This window comes from Chaetodon auriga, chromosome 15 (assembly GCF_051107435.1).
Source record: "Chaetodon auriga isolate fChaAug3 chromosome 15, fChaAug3.hap1, whole genome shotgun sequence".
Taxonomy (NCBI): domain Eukaryota; kingdom Metazoa; phylum Chordata; class Actinopteri; order Chaetodontiformes; family Chaetodontidae; genus Chaetodon; species Chaetodon auriga.
The window spans coordinates 24275625-24291449 of record NC_135088.1 but is presented as its reverse complement, the minus strand read 5'-3'; the positions used below and the strand labels follow the sequence as shown (position 1 = coordinate 24291449).

Genomic DNA, 15825 nt, shown 5'->3' with positions numbered 1-15825 from the left:
CCCCGGTCTATCTGGGTCGGGGGTCTCTGTTGTGGCGGCGCTCCCTGTGGCCGTGGGCTGTGATCCCTTGCAGTGTGGATGAGCTCCCCATAGGTGTTTTTTCCTCTCTTGATTCCTCAGTGCCCTGCCATGTTATTACACCAAAAGTTTCGTTGGGTGTGTGTGTGTGTGTGTGTGTGTGTGTGTGTGTGTGTGGTTGTGTACTATTGTACTACTGTTTCATGTTTTTATCCTTTGTCAAGCACCTTATGTTGCATTTTTATGTATGAAAGGTGCTATACAAATAAAGTTTGAGTGTTTGATTGATTGATAGATTGATTGATATTTATTGCTTCCTGTTCCAGTCTAATGCAGCCACTCTATTTCCCAGAGGCAGCTGGACCTTCACACATTAAATATCAAATCAGTTCTTACAGCAGTGCAATTCCACTCCCTGCTGCACTACAGTAATCTATAATGGTTGGACACCAGTTTTCTCAAGATTTCCAGCTTTATACAAGATGTAAAGTGGCATTGTAGGTTTTGTTCTCCTCTTTCTCCTTTCTCTGTAAACCCTGTTGACCAACAGGGATTATTTACTAGAAGAGAGAATATTTCAAAGTTTTATTTTAGAAGTTACAAAAGTATAATTGGCGACTGTGGGGATCTGCAGTTTCCCCTCCTTTTTCCCATTGTGTTTGGTGTTTCCCCTCTCCCTCTATCTCCTGTCTGTCTCTCCCTTGTCTGTCACATGTGAGTGTGTTTCACTGCAGGGTGTGGCTGAGAGGTTGGGCTCGGCCTCCTCCTCTCCTGAGCACAGCTTCTCACAATCATGCTATCAAGACTCACCTGCTTCCACAGTATATAAGCACTAGTGCCTCACCCAGTATTTGTCGAATCGTTTGTCATCATCATCTGTGTTGTAACGACTGAAATCAAGAGAAAGCCTAAAGACTTTTTGATATCTGTTTTGTTGGTCTGCTCCCTGCCTTCCTGACTTTTGGGTTTTTGTGCATCTTCTGCGAGGATTGGATTCAACACTATTCTGGCTGTTCCTCTTCTGATATCTCCAAGTTCTGTGATTCGTCTAGAGTTGTCTGTTTATATATTCTTGGAAGATTCATTCTCTGGTTTCCTGCTTTCTCTGTCTGAGTATGGCATTTCGGATCCTTTAAATGACCAGATCTTAACAGCGATTCAACCAGCATGGACCCATTCAACTCAGGCAGTGAGATAATGAGTTTGCAACACACCTTGCTACATCAAGAAAGGTTGTTAGGACAGCATGGACAATTACTGAAAATGCTTCACAAGCTGCAACATACCATGCATAACCAAATAAACTCTCCCACTAATCTCTCTGCTCCCGTTGTAGCATCTCCTCCACCTATGCAGCCCACAGCCCAAGCAACAACAGCTCCAGCACCCCCTCCAATCAGAGTCCCATGCCACCAACCCGGAGGCATTTTCAGGGGAGTTTGGAAAATGTCATAATTTTCTACTCCAAAATAACATGAATGTGAACATTCCCTTCTGAAATAATCAAGATTTGTTTTTTTTGTTGGTGCTGTTAAGAGGGCAAGCACTGGTTTGGAAGGAGGCATGCTATGCAACTTTTGAGGAATTCATTACGGAATTAAGGAACATGTTTGATTATCCAGATTCTGTGTAAATTGCGGCAGGAATGTTGTTAAGTTTAAAACAGGGAGTTCAGAGGGTAGCTGATTATTCATTGGATTTCAGGACCCTGGCAGCGTAGCGCTCGTTGAACAAAAAGAGACACTCCATGATGCCTTTGTCAAAGGGTGGAATGAACAGTTCAAGGATGAACTAGCCACACGTGATATTCTCTTGGATCTGCAGGCAGTAGTCACTTTGGCTATCAGATTGGACTATCGTACCAGACAGTGACAAAAAGAGAGATCCTTTAACTTATCTTCTCCTTCCTCTCACACAGAAGCCTCCTCTTCCCTGTCAACATGGCAGTGGAAGGGATGTCCTCCACAGCTGCTGCCCAGAACAGGAGCCCATGTAGCTGGGGAGAGTTCGCCTGTCTTGCGAAGAGAGACAGCACTGCCTCCAGACATGTTTGTGTTTGTCCTGTTTGGCAAAGAGATCAGGTTGGCCAATAGTAGTGGGTGTAGTGGTGAGCACACCCGCAACTAACTCCTCAAGCAAATCTAGGCTGTAGTGGCCTACCTCTCTGTGCTTTCAGTCTCTCTCCCTCCAGCTTCAAGCATTGGTAGACTCCAGGCCAGAGGACAACTTTATTGATAAGGAAATGCTGGAACAGTGTGGACTACCACTGGACCCCCTGCCTACCTTAGTCACTGCTAAGACGTAAATGACAGCTTCCTGGCCGAGGTAACATACCGCACCATAATCCTGTCTGGTAATCACTCAGAACAGATCAGCCTTGGTTCTTGGCTTTCCCTGTCTTCATAATCCTTACGTTGACTGGGTTAATAAAATCTGTGCATGGAGCTCATTCTGTCTGTCGCACTGTCTACAGTCTGCTCCCTTACCTGTGAAAAGCTCTCCTGTCCCCAGAACTAAAGATGTGCTAGATCTGTCAAATGTGGACCCCAAGTATCACGATCATGGTCTCTCTACTGGGAGACAAAAATAAAAGCAGTGGAAGAATGGCCTACTCCTGAGAACTGCAAACAGCCCCAGTGCTTTTTGGGTTTTGCAAATACCGACACTATTGGATGTTACAATAGCTGATGTGCTGAGGTAAGCATATCATCTGGGTGCCAGAGCGGGTGATTTTGAATCAAATTTGAAATTGCTGACTGAGGATAGGCGTAAATACAGTAAGATTGTTATTCACATCGGTGGTAATGACACCTGGTTACGCCACAGGGAGGTCACTAAAATTAATGTGGAATTGGTGTGTACATATGCAAAGACAATGTCGGACTCCATAGTTTTCTCTGGACCCCTCCCAAATCTGACTTATTTTGTCTGACTGAAACCTGGCTGTGTCATGAAGAGTATGTTAGCCAAAATGAAGCTACTCCTCCAAGCCATATTAATACTCACATTCCTCGAGACAGCGGCTGAGGAGGTGGAGTTGCAGCCATTTTTGACTCAAGCTTATTAATCAACCCAAAACCTAAACTCAATTTTAACTCATTTGAAAGCCTTGTTCTTACTCTTTCACATCAAACCTGGAAAACAGTACAGCCAGTTTTATTTGTTATGGTGTAATGCTCTCCTGGTCCATCCATCCATCCATTCCCACCCGCTTATCCGGGGCCGGGTCGCGGGGGCAGCAGTCTGAGCAGGGACACCCAAACTTCCCTCTCCCCGGACACTTCCTCCAGCTCCTCCGGGGGGACCCCGAGGCGTTCCCAGGCCAGCCGAGCGACATAGTCACTCCAGCGTGTCCTGGGTCTTCCCCGGGGCCTCCTCCCGGTGGGGCATGCCTGGAACACCTCCCTAGGGAGGCGTCCAGGGGGCATCCGGTACAGATGCCCGAGCCACCTCAGCTGACTCCTCTCGATGTGGAGGAGCAGCGACTCTACTCTGAGCTCCTCCCGGGTGACAGAGCTCCTCACCCTATCTCTAAGGGAGTGCCCCGCCACCCTGCGGAGGAAACTCATTTCAGCCGCTTGTATCCGGGACCTCGTTCTTTCGGTCATGACCCAAAGTTCATGACCATAGGTGAGGGTAGGAACGTAGATTGACCGGTAAATCGAGAGCTTCGCCTTTCGGCTCAGCTCCTTCTTCACCATGACGGACCGATACAGCGACCGCATTACTGCTGCCGCTGCACCGATCCGCCTGTCAATCTCACGCTCCATTCTTCCCTCACTCGTGAACAAGATCCCAAGATACTTAAACTCCTCCACTTGAGGCAGGATCTCTCCCCCAACCCGGAGGGAGCAAGCCACCTTTTTCCGGTCGAGAACCATGGCCTCGGACTTGGAGGTGCTGACTCTCATCCCAGCTGCTTCACACTCGGCTGCGAACCGTCCCAGTGCACGCTGAAGGTCCTGGCTCGATGGAACCAACAAGACAACATCATCCGCAAAAAGCAGAGACGAAATCTGCCGGCTCCCGAACCGAACCCCCTCCAGTCCCTGGCTGCGCCTAGAAATTCTGTCCATAAAAATAATGAACAGAACCGGTGACAAAGGGCAGCCCTGGCGGAGTCCAACATGCACCGGGAACAGGTCTGACTTACTGCCGGCAATGCAGACCAAGCTCCTGCTCCGGTTGTACAGGGACTGCACAGCCCTCAGCAGAGGGCCTGCAACCCCATACTCCCAGAGCACCTCCCACAGAATGACGCGAGGGACACGGTCGAATGCCTTCTCCAAGTCCACAAAACACATGTGGACTGGTTGGGCAAACTCCCATGAACCCTCAAGCACCCTGCGGAGGGTATAGAGCTGGTCCAGTGTTCCACGGCCGGGACGAAAACCGCATTGTTCCTCCTGAATCCGAGGTTCGACTATCGGCCGGATTCTCCTCTCCAGTGCCCTGGAATAGACTTTCCCAGGGAGGCTGAGGAGTGTGATCCCCCGATAGTTGGAACACACCCTCCGGTCCCCCTTTTTAAACAGAGGGACCACCACCCCGGTCTGCCAGTCCAAGGGCACCGTCCCCGACTGCCATGCGATGTTGCAGAGGCGTGTCAACCAGGACAGCCCTGCAACATCCAGTGACTTGAGGTACTCAGGGCGGATCTCGTCCACCCCCGGAGCTTTGCCACCGAGGAGCTTGCAGACTACCTCAGTGACTTCAGCCCGGGTGATGGACGAATCGACCTCCAAGTCCCCAGTCTCTGCTTCCTCTGCAGAAGACATGACAGTGGGATTGAGGAGATCCTCAATCCCGGCCAATATCCCCAGTCGAGGTCAGCAGCTCCCCACCTCCACTGTAAACAGTATTAATGGAGAGCTGCTTCCCCCTCCTGAGGCGCCGGACGGTTTGCCAGAATTTCTTCGAGGCCGACCGGTCGTCCTCCTCCATGGCCTCCCCGAACTCCTCCCAGACCCGAGTTTTTGCTTCTACAACCGCCCGAGCTGCTGCCCGCTTAGCCTGCCTGTACCCGTCAGCTGCCTCAGGAGTCCTATGAGCCAACCAAGCCCGATAGGACTCCTTCTTCAGCTTGACGGCATCCCTTACTTCCGGTGTCCACCACTGGGTTCGGGGATTGCCGCCACGACAGGCACCGGCGACTTTACGGCCACAGCTATGGACGGCTGCATCAACAATGGAAGTGGAGAGTGTTACGGCCGGCTCGTAGGCCGCAACAAATAAGGGAGATGCAAAGCGGGCGATTCCAAAAGTTAACAAAAGTTTGTTAAATAGTGCAAACAAGGAAAAATGCTATGGGGTGTGGGAATCAGTGTCAGTAGTGTGTGAGGGTGCATGGGTGTGATGGATAGTATGTGGTGCATGTTGTCAGTGCGAAACCAAAAAACAATAACTCAAAAATCAATGAACAGCATGGCGTGGTAAAGACCGGCGACAGCGTGGCAGCAGCCCGCTGCTGCTGCTGTGGTTGACGAGCACGAACCCCCACCCGTGGACTGAGCAGGCAGGGTTAAGTAACCTGGGAACACTGGCCAGGTGTTCCCAGTTACCTAATGTCCTCCTAGCTCCACCCAGTTGAGCACCTGCAAGACAGAGCACACACAGCGTATCCTCAAAGGACTAAGGCCCTGGGGCCGTCACAAGAGCATGGTCCATTCAGACTCAATGTCTCCAACCTCCCTCGGAATCTGGTCGAAGCTCTCCCGGAGGTGGGAGTTGAAGACCTCCCTGACAGCGGGTTCCACCAGACGTTCCCAACAGACCCTCACAGTACGTTTGGGTCTGCCAAGTCTGTCCCGCTTCCTCCCCTGCCAGCGGATCCAACTCACCACCAGGTGGTGATCAGTTGACAGCTCAGCCCCTCTCTTCACCCGAGTGTCCAAGACATACCGCCGAAGGTCAGATGATACGACTACAAAGTCGATCATTGACCTCCGACCTAGGGTGTCCTGGTGCCACGTGCACTGATGGACACCCTTATGCTTGAACATGGTGTTCGTTATTGACAAACTATGACTAGCACAGAAGTCTAACAACAGAACACCACTCGGGTTCAGATCGGGGAGGCCGTTCCTCCCAATCACGCCCCTCCAGGTATCACTGTCGCTACCCACGTGGGCATTGAAGTCCCCCAGCAGAACGATGGAGTCCCCGGTTGGGGACACAAAGCACCGGCCCCTTCTGGTCCTTCCTGCGGGTGGTGGGCCTACGGGAAGGCGGGCCCACGTCGCTCCTTCGGGCTGAGCCCGGCCGGGTCCCGTGGGCAAAGACCCGGCCACCAGGCGCTCGCCTGCGAGCCCCAACCCCAGGCCTGGCTCCAGGGTGGGGCCCCGCTGACGCCAATCCGGGCGACGTGAACATCCTTGTTTTATTACTGTCCATAAGGGCTTTTTGAACCGCTCTTAGTCTGACCCGTCACCTAGAACCTGTTTGCCTTGGGAGACCCTACCAGGGGCATTAAGCCCCGGACAACATAGCCTCTAGGATCATTCGGGTACTCAAACTCCTCCACCACGATAAGGTGGCGGCTCAAGGAGGAGGCTCTCCTGGTCCTTATTCCAAATTTATATCTGAGCTCTCTGAGTTTTTATCAGGTTTAGTCTTCAAAACAGATAATGTAATTATTGTAGGTGACTTTAATGTACATGTCTACGCTGATAATGACAACCTTAGTACTGGGTTTATCTCATTACTAGGCTCAGTTGGCTTCCGTCAGAATGTACATGAACCTACTCACTGTTTTAACCACACCCTCGACTTAATAGTCTCCTCACAGAATCCTCTTTTATCAGACAATTATTTGATAACATTTGAATTCATATTACCAGACTACCCACCAGTAGGCAAAAATTCTTACACCGGACTCCTGTCTGATAGTGCTGTAGCTAAATTTCGGGATATCATCTGATCAGTATTTAATTCAATGCCATGTCTCAATACAACAGAGGACTCCTATGCTGACTTCAGTCCCTCCCAAACTGACTACCTGGTTGATGGTACTACAGGTACATTGCGTATGACACTTGACTCTGTTGCCCCTCTAAAAAGGAAGATAAAAAATAACAGAAGAGATTAGCTCCATGGTATACCCCCCAAACACACAAATGAAAGCAAACCTTGTGAAAAGTAGAATGGAAATGTAGCCAGTTCTACCAGTTTGGAAGAATTTTGTTTCGCCTGGCAAGACAGTCATACAAGAAAGCCCTCCGCAGTGCTAGGCCAGCCTATTACTCTGCACTAATAGAGGAAAATAAGAACAATCCCAGGTTTCTCTTCAGCACTGTAGCCAGGCTGACAGAAAGCCATAATTCTGTTGAACCATGTATTCCTTTTGCCCTCAGCAGTAACAACTTCATGGGCCTCGTTAATGATAAAATTCTTACTATTAGAAACAGAATTCATCACCTCCTGCCCTCAGGTGAAAGATATATCTTGCAGATGCACTGGGACCCATCATTGGTGATGTAACCTGGGGTCACTGGGTGTTTCGGGTCTTTCAACATCAGACAACCTCGCCCAGGCAATCTGACCGGGGTTGATCAGATCCCAGCCTGTGTCCCACCAGCGTTTGCCCACAGATCTGCCCTCTTGATCCATAGCGACCTTGTGGCTTTCTCTGCGGCTTCAGTTGCAGGCCTGATGGCCTTCCTCTTTGCCTCCCCGATGAGGCCCAGCACCATGAATACTTTGCAGAGAGACCACCCTGCAAATCCTCGGCAGCTCACCTCCAGAAGTTCACAGCGAGTTTCCCAGCCTTGCCTCCTGCTCTCGTCCACCAGCTCCTGGTACTTGGCATGCTTCCTCTCATTGGCCTCATCCATATACACTTCCCAGGGCACTGTGAGCTCTAGAATGATCAACTGCTTGGTGGAATCTGACATGATGATCATGTCTGGCTGGAGCTGTGTAGACTTTATCCTGGCTGGGAACTTCAGGTGTTTACCAAGATCCACTTCACGTTGCCAGTCAGTGGCGGAGGTAAGGAGGCTAGACTTTGCCCGTGGTTGAGTGTTGGGCTTCTCTCCGCCTCTGTGGAACCTGATGGTCCTTGGCTTGTGGTGGCCCTTGATGGTGTTAAAGACTGTGGCTATGCTGTCAGCAACTGCTCAAAGCACCTGGTCATGGCGCGAGTAATAGCGCCCATCTCCAAGGGCTTTTGGGCAGCTGCTGAAGAGGTGTTCCAGGGATCCCCATCCTGGACACTGGGGACAGGATGGTGTTTCTGTTTTGCCCCAGACGTGGAGGTTGGCTCGACTTGGTAGGATGTTGTAAACAGCCTGTACTAAAAACGTGATGGAAGTCTGCTTTCCAGATGTTGGTCGTTGCAGAACATTCTCTTCATTTAATACATGCTTCTTGTTGCATCGTTCCCACCATCCTGTTAGCTAATTCTTCCTCCACACCTGTCCGCACTACCTCCTGAACGAGATGTTGTCGTTCTTTGCCCTTGGCCTTGTCCACCTTGGTTGCCAGGAAGTAGTCAATACCTGCATGCCCTGTGGCTATGGACCCCACCAGTGTCTTCTGCCAGAGCTTTGTCTGCCCTCCATTGCCTGCCTGTTTGCACCTAGATGCCAGCTAGTGCCACCTTTGGAACCCTGGATTCCCTGTACTGCAAGACTTCCCATGTTCTGGACACCATGAACTCTTCAGCGAGGCCACTGAATGGGAGCTGCAGGATGTGACTGGTGCCATACAGGGTGGAGCTGCTCAGACTGCGCGGTAGACCAAGCCATCTCTGCAGGTAGCTGCTGATGTTTCCATGGCAGACCAAATTTGTCAACCCGAATCAACCAGTCCTCAAGTTCTTTGCTGGTTTTCTGGATTGATGCAAAATCTTTGAGGCTGCAGTCAAAGTACTTCCCGAGGCTCTTAATTGGCTGCTCTGTGATGGATGGGATGGCGGCTTTAGACAGTGTGAAGCGGAACTTGTCCACTACTTTTCCCCTCTTGAGCACTAGAGACCTTGATTTTGCTGGCTTAGAGCTCATCCTTACCCAGGTGATGAGCTTCTCTAGGCCTTGGAGAATCCATCTACTGCCCGAGACAGATGTGGTGATGGCAGTTAGGTCGTCCATAAGGCTCTTATTGGGGGCTGGCGTACTCCTGATTTTGTCAAGGGTCCCCTGCGCTCCACCTATGCTGACTTGACTATCATGTTCATCGTGAGGGCAAAAAGTATGACTGAGATGGTGTAGCCTGTTATTATTCTCAAGTCGGTGCCAGTCTGATGTACCTGGCCCAGCAGTGACTCTTGGCCTGAAATTCTAATAGTAATCCAGAATAAGGTCTGTCACTTTGCTGGGAACATGATGTCCCTGAAGAGGGAGCTCAACAAGCTTGTGTGGTATGGAGCTGTACGCATTGGCGAGGTCAAGCCAGAGTACAGTGAAATCTCCTTCACCTTCATGGGCCTCCCTGATGAGTTGTGTCACCACGCCAGTGTGTTCCAAACAGCTGGGCACTCCAGGGATCCCACCCTTCTGAACAGAGGTATCGATGTTCTTCAGAAGGAACTCCTGAAGAAAATCTTGCCTTCGACACTTAGCAGCGAGATGGTTCTAAACTGACTGATGTTCTTGGAGTCCTCCCCCTTGGGGATCCACACACCCTCTGCGCACCTCCATTGGCCTGCAACAACTGAGAAAATTGAACATTATGTTAGTCAACAGGTTCTATAATGTCAACATCTGTATTCACATTTTTCTAATTTGGATTCAGTGAATCCTTCACTTGTACTGTATTTCCATGTACAAATATTCATGACTGCGGTCAATAAATTTTTATTGTATGTCTGTAAAATGTTTCATGTGAATTCATGTGTTATATACAGTATTTGCTTAGGAAAAACTTGGCTATACATTCAAGAAAAAATATGATCTGAATTTGTGGCATTGGTTGACTATATTTAGTTTATTATGGTGTATGAACAGTGAAGTTAAGTAGGTTATTATAGATAAAACTCACTACTCTATCCCCCGTAGCTGTAAAGGACTGTAGACAGCCCTGTAAATGTTGTATGCATTCTGCAGTGAGAACACATTTAGGCAAACAGGTTCTAAACCTGGATGGTTTATCATGCATGGAGGCCTATCATCCAGCTGCTGCAGCCATCTTGTAACCTATTATGCATAACATAAGGTGAGTATCTGCAGTGGCATATTATCTTCAATCATACACTGCGATCACAAGTGTAGGTAATGATAATGTGACCTGTAGCACCTCCTGGCAGCATATGTTCTCAGGCCCTGACTGTATTGTTGCACAGTTTCCACATGTGCTCTGATACAAATAAATAAAACACTGACGATTCATGCATGTATCAAGCTAAAGAAATAAGAAACCTTGCATACCAGTATTGACAACCAATATTAGCACCCACGCTTTAGATTTGAATGTACGTGCTCTAGCTAGCTACTGATTCTCATCCTGAGGTGAATGGCCAGTAATGCGCTCTGCCCATTCATGTGTAAATGAGAAGGAGTGGTGAAACTAACAGCGCAGATAGACCAATGTCAATGTCTCAGCAACCCAGTGGTCGAATTTGATGATCGACACCTCTATCGACCAGTCAGTCAAGAGGTTCAAGGGGCAGCACCCAGGTTTACCATTGAAACACCAATGACGATCCAGAAGGAAGTAACCCCAGTGACAGTATATCGCATGACCACCTGAACTGCGTGCATCTCATGCTGCCCCCTGTACAGGGGGCGCTCATATTGAAGAGAAAAAAATAGAAAGACATTTTTTGACTAACCATTCAGAAGCGTCCTGCTGAATTCTTTAGCTGTGTCCCAATTCAGCGGCTACATCCTTCGGAGGACCCAGCCTACGTGGTCTCCGGAGGCTGGGTCCTTCGGAGGATCCTCCGTCGGCCGCATCAACTATCGCTAAATGGGACGGTCTAGCCTTTGGAGCATTCCCTGATTGCGTCACGACGTCATAACTTCTTCCCTCCTAACCCGGGAAAAACACATGTGCGAGGTGCAAAGATACGCCCGTACAGCTCCTGTCGCTTAGAGGTGTAAGAGGCTCGAAATGTAGCCTATTATACAACTTACAAATTCACCTGATGTGAATATCTTCACAGCTTCGTGTCGGACGGTTCACGCCTGGAGGATCCTTCGAATTTGGACGAATTGGGACAGCCTTCGCTCAGCGTTATGACGTAATAGGCCTTCAAATCCATCCTCCGAAGGATGCAGCCCCTGAATTGGGACACAGCTTATGAGTCGGAGGATCTGTAGGAGCCTCCCTTCCTTCTTCAGTATCCGATTCAGGTCGAACATGTACGGCTGAATTACTGAAGAACTTGGTCTGTCAATTGCCGCCATGTCCGCTACTTTCACAAGGGTAGTGCTACATGAGTCTACGTACTCCCTGTTACCACGGTAACAGTTTATGGGTGGGGCGTTGGCAAATGAGCAGCAAGCTATTTCCAGCAAACAGCTTCAAAAACATGTTTTATGGAACTCATAGACCTATGTAACATTGATAAAGCTTCATAATATGGGACCCTTAAAGAAGTTTTACCCTTAATTGGCTCTTCTTTATTAGACGTGATCAAACTGTCTTTATCAACAGGCTACGTACCACAGTCCTTTAAAGTAGCTGTAATAAAACCTCTTCTGGAAAAGCCTACTCTTGATCCAGGGGTTTTAGCCAACTATAGACCTATATCCAACCTTCCCTTTCTCTCAAATATTCTTGAGAAAACAGTTCCTACTCAGCTGTATGACTTTCTACACAACAATATTTTATTTGAGACAAATTTGAAACAGCACTGGTTAAAGTTACAAATGACCTTCTAATTGCATCAGACAAAGGGCTAGTCTTATTAGATCTTAGTGCTGCATTTGACACCATTGACCATGGTATCCTATTGCAGAGACAGGAACACTTCATTGGCATTAAGGGAACTGCACTAGACTGGTTTAAATCTTACTTTTCAGATCACTCTCTGTTTGTTAAGGATGACTCCTCTGTGCTCGCTAAAGCCAGCTACAGAGTTCTGCAGGGTTCTGTGCTTAGAGCAATCCTTTTCACCTTCCTTTATGGAACATTATTAGGAAACACTTTTTCATTGCTATGCAGATGATACCCAGCCATATTTATCAATGAAGCCAGAAGAAACTAATCAGTTAACTAGACTACAAGCATGTCTTCAGGACATAAAGACCTGGATGACCTGCAATTTCCTGTTGCTAAACTAGGACAAAACTGAAGTTATAGTACTAAGCCCTAAACACCTTAGAAACTCACTTTCTGATGATGTAGCAGTTATGGATAGCATTGCTCTGGCCTCCAGCACCACTGTAAAGAATCTGGGAGTTATCTTTGATCAGGATTTGTCCTTTACTTCCCATGTAAAACAAATTTCAAGGCCTTTTTTCGCATAACTGACATCAAAGAATGGGACACGGCAGCAAAGGAGGTGCTTACCCAGGCTCTAGAGAATCAAGAGGCCCTGCAGGCAAAGCTAACCGAGTTTGAAACACGTTCACGCCGGAATAATCGCCGTATACACGGACTACCAGAGGAATCAGAGGGGTCTAATCTATCAGAGTTTGTAACAAAGCTGATAAAATCAGAAGTCGTCCCGCCATTGGCAGACATTGACCTCGAAATACAGCACTGCCACTGGCCATTTGCCCCAAGCCTCCTCAAGGCACACCGCCTAGATCACTGGTGATTTGCTTCCTCGAGTTCAGAATGAAAGAACAGGTTCTGCATACTGCGTGGAGAAAGAAAGATGTTCACTACAATGGGAAAAGGATTTGTTTTGATCAAGATTATCCTCCCAAGATACTGAAGAAAAGAAAGGCATATGTGGGGATACTGAGGGAGCTCAAAGCTAAAGCAATCCACTTCCAAACATCACATCCAGCTAAGTTGAAGATGTTTTTTGACAACGGTACCCAAATCTATGACAGCGTGGTGGCTAAAGACCTGAAGAAGAGAGGATTCCCTGGAAAAACATCAGGGAGCCAGAGTCCACAGCGCTGAAGCAGCGGAGATTGGCAATGTGGGAGAGGGCAGGGGTGGATTGCCGCAGACAGGGAATGGACTATGGGCAGAAAAGGGAGAGACTACAGAGCTTTCAGCGTGCTCCACCGAGAGCACCTGCTGCTGGCGAGTGAAATGCCTAAAGGTAAACATCTCCATATGATCACGGGGTAAGAGGCTAGTGCCGCGTACCTCCACAAAGGTAAACCCAATGACTGATAATTGAAATATCATTGTAGGATCTGGGGCCTTCCCCCCAGCTTTGACCCTCTTCTTCAACACTGGACTTTTAAAGAAAAGTGTTATTACCCCATGTAAAGATGACGACTTATTCTTGCACTCTAGCCAGCCTAACAAGTGAGTTAATACTGTAAATGCCCAGGCCTGTTTTAATTGAACCTTATACTTAAGAGTTAAATACTGTGGTTCTCCAGTCCTCATCAGTCCCGTAGAAGACATTACCTTATAAATCTACCTAAGTTGAATATTTATACGTAAGAGGACAATGCTTGGGCTTTTGAGTTTTTGATTTTCTGTCAGCTTATTGTTATTATTATCATGAGAGTTTCCTCAAATCTACCTATGTTGAATTTATTTATTTATTTTGTCTTTCTAACCTGAAATGAAAATGCTTTTGCATCTTAATTTTCAGTCAGCCTACTAAGGAACTTCTCTTTCCGAAATGTGCTTAATTTTTTTCTTATACCAGAAAAGATAATAACTGAAAAGATAATACCTTTCTTTACTCTCTGCCAACTTACAGAGAGACTTAATACTACTATTTACTGAGCTTGATAAGATGGAGCTTTATACCGGTTGTGGGGGATCTGTCTTGCAAGGAATATTACGGTGCAGCGTATCTTCTTTGATACTGGTGAGAGGCCCTCGACGGACGTGAGGATCTCCTCTCAACTTGAGGTTCTATTTGAACCTTGTATTGGAAGTCTTTTGTTTTTGTTTTATTGTTTTGTTGTTCACTGTTCTTGTTCGGGAAATCATGGGTTTCGTTACACAATTGTACATATGTTGAAAAGAGTATATGCATCATCAGGATTCTAAAATAGTCACACTAAACGTTAATGGGCTGTATAATCCGATTAAAAGGAGTAAAATTATAGCTAAAATGAAACGAGAAAAGCTGCAGGTAAGTTTTTGGCAAGAGACACACCTGTCTTCTTTAGAACATGAAAATTTTAAAAAACTTGGATTTCAAAATACCTATTACTCATCTCCTAAATCAGACCGTAGGAGGGGAGTGGCTGTACTGACCCTAATGCACTAAATTTTGAATTTATTTCGGAAGTGAAGGATAAGGAAGGGAGATTTGTTCTTGTAAAGGGCAAAATAGACAATGAAAATATAACGTTACTTAATCTGTATGCCCCCCAGGGAGCAACAAATTGTTTTTTAAGAAACAGTTGATAGTCATGGAAACACAGGGAATTCTCATTTATGGTGGTGATCTTAATGTTCAACTTACCTAACTACCAACCTAAATTAGATACATCTCATCAGCACCAAAAGAAAAGTCCAAATGCCATTATGGGGACTGATTGACGTGTGGAGAGAGTCTCATCCAAGAGAAAAACAATTCACCTATTATTCTCCATGCCACTTTGTATATTCATGAATTGATTATTTATTTATGTATAAATCAGACGGGCACAGAGTCAGGGATTGTAAAATAGAGATTAGGGACGTATCTGACCATTCAGGTGTGTACCTAACCTTGCGTCTAACTACTAAACGGAAAAAAACACTTTGGAGACTTAACACAAGCATTTTAAATGACAAAACAGTCCAGAAACAGATACATCAGGAATTTGTAACATATTTGCTAAATAATGATAATGGAGAGATGTCCCCAAATACTCTAGGGGATGCAGCAAAGGCAGTCATTCGAAGTAAAATTATTGCGCTCACGGCTTTTCTGAAAAAGGAAAAACAGAGGAGACTCGTTGCACTACAAGAGGAAATGAAGTCATTAGAAATGATCCTTAGTTATTAACTAGAATAAACAAAATTAAACAAGATATAAATGTTATATATGATGAGGAAATTGAGAAACAACTTAAATTTACCAAACAAAGGTGAGATGGGGCCTAGGGCAATGAAACTTCTTTCTTGGAGGATACAAAATCGATGAGGAAAGAATGCAATTTAGAAAATTATGAACCCTAAGACACAGAAAGTCTGCAGTGAATCAGAGGATATTCAACATGCCTTTGAACTATATTATAAAGACCTATATACCCAACCGGCCATGGCAGATATTACACTAATGCATTTGAAAATGGCGCCCTGCTAGTGGCAGCTTGTTACAGCAGCTCCCGCTCACTGTGAGCTTTATAGCCGTTTTAGTTTCGTCTTTTTTATTATTCTTTACTATATTCTTACGTGTTTGTTTCTTAATTGATCGGTGCCGGAGCTGATCATCGCACCAGAAGGAGGAGATACAGACCCGTCCTCCCGTCCATTATCATGGGGAATGTGAGATCTCTTCCCAGTAAGATGGATGAGTTAGCGACACTGACCCGGCACCAGAGGGACTACTGGGCGTGCAGCATCATGATTTTTTCGGAAACATGACTGGCTGCGCTGACTCCAGACACGGACGCGGAGCTGGACGGCTTTAAGATGCTGTGGGCGGACAGGACGAGGGAGAGTGGTAAGAGGAAAGGAGGAGGGCTGGCAGTGACAGATGATGTAACTCTGGACACATTACTATTAAAGAACAACTCTCCTACAAGGACATTGAACCGTTAGCATGAGGCCATATTACCTGCCGCG

At 47.0% G+C, this 15825-nt stretch overlaps 1 protein-coding gene across 1 annotated transcript in view; it reads left to right on the top strand.

Moving 5' to 3' along the window:
• Positions 1-15825, top strand: part of clmpa (CXADR like membrane protein a) — a 168340-nt gene that overhangs the window by 129712 nt on the left and 22803 nt on the right. The gene's annotated exons all lie outside the window — the stretch shown is intronic.